A 5,931-nucleotide genomic window follows, 5' to 3' on the forward strand; every position below is an offset into this window, starting at 1 on the left:
GCTTTCTCACCAAGTTGTTTTTTGTTAATTTAACCCACAAACTGTAATATTTTTCTTGTAATTAACTGTAAAAAAAAAATACAGATTTGCTTGTACGTGTACTGTATTTGTTTATATTTTTCTTTGTTTTGTTTTTTTCTGTCTTTTTTTAAAAGATCACATGACCACAGTGTCTCAGAGAATTTATTTGGTTTCATTTAATGATCAGTGATAGTTTTACGATGTCAACATGTCAGACATATTGTAGTTTGAAAACAACTGCACTAACTTTGAATAAATCGAAAAGTTGTTTATCTTTGTGTATAAAAAGTATATTTTAACAAGGTTCAGATGAAAGATTTGGAAAATCTACAAAACTGTTTGTGTCGTTGAAACTCTTCTACATTTACTGATTACAGGAATATCTTTACATAAGTGAGGCTCTGTTTGATGTCTCCATTAAGTTTAAAATGTCCTAAAAGGGTTCCTGACTGAGGCTGTCCTTGATTTAGCTGTACAAAAATAGTGACACATTAGTTAACGTGGAAATATTTTCTATAAGAAGTTTCCCATATCTGGATCAAGACCCAGTCGGGAGTCACCTGATGCAAAATGTATTTTGATAAATTGTGTTTTCAGTTTGTTTCATCCAATCTTAAGAATATTTTCTTTGTTTTAATTAGGGTTTATTTAGTTAAGCCCACAGTTTAAAACCCAAATTCATTCATATTTTAAATTATGTAGATGCACTGTACTGATATAGCACCCTTCTATCTTATCAAGATAAAGCACTTTACATGACAATCTGCGTGTGTGTTACCCCCAACTCTCCCATTGGAGGACGACTGCTCTAACTACTCAGCCACAGCTACTGAATAATGTGTAAGGTTTCATATATATAGATATATATATTATATGTATATATATATATATATATACACAAACCGGATTCCAAAAAAGTTGGGACACTAAACAAATTGTGAATAAAAACTGAATGCAATGATGTGGAGATGGCAAATGTCAATATTTTATTCGTAATATAACATAGATGACAGATCAAAAGTTTAATCTGAGTAAATGTAACATTTCAAAGGAAAAATATGTTGATTCAAAATTTCAGTGTCAACAAATCCCAAAAAAGTTGGGACAAGTAGCAATAAGTGACTGGAAAAAGGAAACTGGGCATATAATGAACAGCTGGAAGACCAATTAACACTAATTAGGTCAATTGACAACATGATTGGGTATAAAAAGAGCTTCTCAGAGTGTCAGTGTCTCTCAGAAGCCAAGATGGTAAGAGGATCACCAATCCCACCATTGTTGCACAGAAAGATAGTGCAGCAATACCAGAATGGTGTTACCCAGCGTAAAATAGCAAAGACTTTTTTAAGTTATCATCATCAACCGTGCATAACATCATCAAAAGATTCAGAGAATCTGGAACAATCGCTGTGCGTAAGGGTCAAGGCCGTAAAACTCTACTGGATGCTCGTGATCTCCGGGTCCTTAAACGTCACTGCACCTCAAACAGGAATACCACTGTCAAGGAAATAACAGAATGGGCTCAGGAATACTTCCAGAAAGCATTGTCAATGAACACAATCCACCGTGCCATCCGCCGTTGCCAGCTGAAACTCTACAGTGCAAAGAGGAAGTCATTTATAAGCAAGCTCCACAAGCTCAGACGTTTGCACTGGGCCAGGGGTCATTTAAAATGGAGTGTGGCAAAATGGAAGACTGTTCTGTGGTCAGACGAGTCACGATTTGAAGTTCTTTATGGAACACTGGGACGCCATGTCATCCGGACCAAAGTAAGTAAGTAAAACTTTATTTATATAGCGCTTCTCAAGATAAAAATTACAAAACGCTTAGAGAGGACAAGGATAGCCCAAATTGTTATCAACGCTCCGTTCAGAAGCCTGCATCACTGATGGTATAGGGTTGCATGAGTGCTTGTGGCATGGGCAGCTTGCATGTCTGGAAAGGCACCATTAATGCAGAGAACTATGTTCAGGTTCTAGAACAACATATGGTCCCATCTAGACGTCATCTCTTTCAGGGAAGACCCTGCATTTTTCAACAGGATAATGCCAGACCACATTCTGCAGCAATCACAACATCATGGCTACGTAGGAAAAGGATCAGCTCGAGCTCAGTGAGGTTGGATGGAGAGCATTTTTGAACAGCAGTCTTCAGCTCTTTCCACAGATTCTCGTGTAGTGAGACACGTGAGGTACGTGTCACTTGTTGTATGACAAATATATGGATATATATTTATGCATACTTTTCACGAGTTCTTCATTTTTCTGACTGTAAATGTCGTGCATTGAATTTAACAGAAAGGTAACGAGAGACGTTATTTATCTTTGACCCATCAAATGAATGGAATCATTTATTTTCAGAATCAAAGTTTAACATCAAACATTTACATTAATTTGGCAAAATATGAAAATAATAACAGACAGTTTCACAGAAAATGAACTTCAAATCACTCGGCGGTGATTTGAGGACTTTGCTTAAGATATTTCTAAAATATCTGTACTGATTTATGAGAGAGAGGTGGGTTTTAGAGTGAAAGGAGATTATCTTACAGAGAACTGTGTGAGGGAAGTTTAATCTGTTTAACCAGAAATTGCACGCTCCGTCAGATCCTCAGCCCGTCCACGGTACACTTTAGTCGAAGAAGAAGCCTTTACCTGGTTTGACGATAGATCAGCTCAGTAAGCATCCTTCAGACTGTTTCCAGCGCCTCCGTTAAGCACAGCTAAAAATCCTCGGAGAGTCGTGCGTGGTTAGCTCAAAACAGACTTATAATCCCAAACGTCCCTGGTTCTTCATAACTCCAAACTCTTCATAACCGGTTGCACTCTCAATCTGCTCATTCTGTTGGACTATCGGACCTGTTGTCAGCTCTCATTCCAACATCTCTCAGAACTCTCATTCTCTTGGAATTCTGGAATCCATAATTCTCTATTCCTTCTCTTCTCTATACTATGAACTGAGAAGTTGCCACATTTTATTTGGGTCGACTTCCTGTTCAATTTAGAGCTTTCTGATTCGTGGAAGGACCAGAAAGAGGAGTGGATTTGTGACGTAAGATGTTATCATAAGTCAAGGATTGTTTACAACATACAGAAAAGATTATTGCAGCAACAGCAGACTTCGTGGAGTCTCACACTTTGTAATCTTCTCAAATAGTAAAACATGACATTTTTCTCGGTAAACATTTTAGTTGACCGAAAACCAACCTTTAACATACTTACGACAGCTTGCTCATTTCAGACAGAAAATCAAGAAAGGCATATTCAGGTGATTTCTTCTCTGAATGAGGAACAAAAATCATTACTTACTGTTTATGTAAAAATAAAAATTAGTAGTTCTTTTCAACCTGTAAAGCATTGAGTGAACTAACACAATTTGATTATCAAAACATTTGTAAGACAGTAATGATTATAAAGAATTGTCTTTTCTGCTTGATTAATTCAAGAAAGAAAGTTCATCAGATGGTTCAGACTTATTCAGATCAATGAAAATAACAGTCTCTGTCCATCTGGTAGATTTGAGGTTATCTGGTTCACTACAGTCCCCCCTTTGGAAATCATCACCTGTCCATGGGGATGAATTCCAACCGTGAACTTAGACCTTCAAATGTCCTTGAGCTTGATGTAATCCAGCAAGGAAGACCAAAGTCAGAAGTAATCCAGCAAGGAAGACCAAAGTCAGAAGTAATCCAGCAAGGAAACAAAGTCAAGGTAATCCCACAATGTTCTTGGTATTCCATTGTGTTGATTATAATCCCATATCGTCTCGATAATTCCATTGTAGCAATGCCTTAACCCCTTGGAAACAGAGTCTGTAATCCATTGGAAAAAGTCATATAATCCACAACGGTAAATCCACAGCGATTGGAAGTGTTGATTAATCAGCATACAGAGGGGTGCCCTTGGATTGAACTGAAGAAGCGGCCACTGGATGAAGAGTTGAGACCAACGTCAGGATTGCAGGTCGCCTCCAGCGAAGGTTGTCTCCAGCGACGTCCAGCCTGTGCCGTTCTGGTTCAATGTGTCATGCAATTATGTGGTTTAAGGTGGGCTTATGAAGGGGAATTTACATAAGGCCTTAAACTATATGCATCTGGTGTGTAAGCTATTATGGTTGGGAACAGCTACAACTACCAGTTAAGGGGTGGAGAATGCTGATAGGGGGTACTACAGGGGTTTATGCCTATAGAAAAGTGTTCCAAACTATTTTTCCATTTCTAACTCGGTTTAAGTTAGCTTTACATGGTAAAATATAGTTTGGTGTAATTGTCTGTTGTCTTTTAGACGAACGACTTGAGATTGGGTGTTTGGTTTTCCCATAAATGTTTTGGAAGTCTATGGCGAGACTTATCAAAAAGAATTAGCTATCCCCCCGAATAGAATTGTTCGAGTAGGTTCGGCTTAAGCGTTGTGAGATCAATGTAGATTATGGTACTCAAGGTAGCAATAATATACATTGACTCCGCAAAGATTGCAATTTAGTGAATGAACTGCATGTTGGCATGGTTAAAGGCTTCTTAGTCTCTAACTTACTACACAACAAAATTCATTCTTACCTCAGAAACAACCAAAATCAATTAAACAACGTTCCAACACCGACAAGAGTAGTGACTAAGCATCTAGAAACATCGTTTCACAGCTTCTCCTCACCCTGGTTGCCAGATTTCAGTCACGCTGTCCCGTTTTATCAAGGGTAGGTCCTGTGAGTTTAAACTATGGTTAATTTTATTATCCATTAGTTATCTTCTACAGGGATGACCCTTGTTCCCACGAGGTCAGATTTTGTGATGTCATTGTCTCCTAAGGAGTTATTGCATGCCTTGTGTTGTTTAACCTGGTTACGGTGTACCCATTTAACAGTTGGCTCTTTTTGGCCTTTACTGATTTTTATCTGGTAGATAATTGGAGACACTTTGTCAGTTATCAGATGGGGTCCAGTCCATCTGGGCATCAGCTTACGGGCGAGAGTTCCGGTCCCGGACTCTACTCTCCCAGTTTTGGGTGCAAACGTGTAGTACCAGACCCTGTCTCCCACTTGGAGTTCCTCGTAAGAGGCCTTTTGGTCGTAGTACGCTTTGCGTCCTTCAGCTGATTTTTCCAGGTTTTTCTGTGCGAAAGCAAAAGTGTTCTTAAGGTGTCTTTCCAAGTCTTTCATGTATTGTTGTGTGGTGTAGGCTGTTGCCATGGCAGCATCGCCTGGTTGGTACAGCAGGTGCAGAGGGAGAGTCATTTGTCGACCCGTCATCATCTCGAAAGGAGCGATGCCAGTCGACGTGTGTGGAGTGGCCCTTATGGCCATGAGGACCAGAGGGAGTTTCACGTCCCAGTCCTTGTGGTTTGCGGCTACGTATTTTTTCAAAATACTCACCACAGTCCTGTTTGCTCTCTCAACCTGGCCTGAAGCCTGTGGGTGGTAGCCAATATGGAAGTTGGCTTTGACGCCTAGCGTCTTCCACAGTTCCTTCATTACTTCACCTGTGAAGTGTGTACCTTGGTCTGAGTTCACCCTAAGGGGAAGTCCAAACCTTGAAAATACATGATTCATTAACAACATAGCAGTGGTTTGTGCTGTGTCATTAGGGGCTGGTAGACATTCTACCCATTTGGTAAACGCGCAGGTTACCGTGAGAAAATATTTATTTCCTCTAGAGGTCTTAGTGAGTGGTCCGACCCAGTCAATCTGGAGGTCCGACCATGGAAATGCAATGCCTCTACTATGCAGTGGTGCTCTGTGAAGTGGTCTGGATGGTTGAAACTGGCCACAGATCAGGCACCCTTTTATGTAGTCCTTGACATCCTTTTTCATTCCAGGCCAATAAGCAATTTGTTTTAATGCTTTCAGCGTGGCATTGTCACCCTTATGTCCTGCGGACGGAAGGTCATGTGCATGGACTAACATCACCCCCCTGTG

The sequence above is a fragment of the Nematolebias whitei genome, chromosome 17, assembly GCF_014905685.2.
Source record: "Nematolebias whitei isolate Nwh7 chromosome 17, NemWhi1, whole genome shotgun sequence".
In the NCBI taxonomy this organism is placed as follows: Eukaryota; Metazoa; Chordata; class Actinopteri; order Cyprinodontiformes; family Rivulidae; genus Nematolebias; species Nematolebias whitei.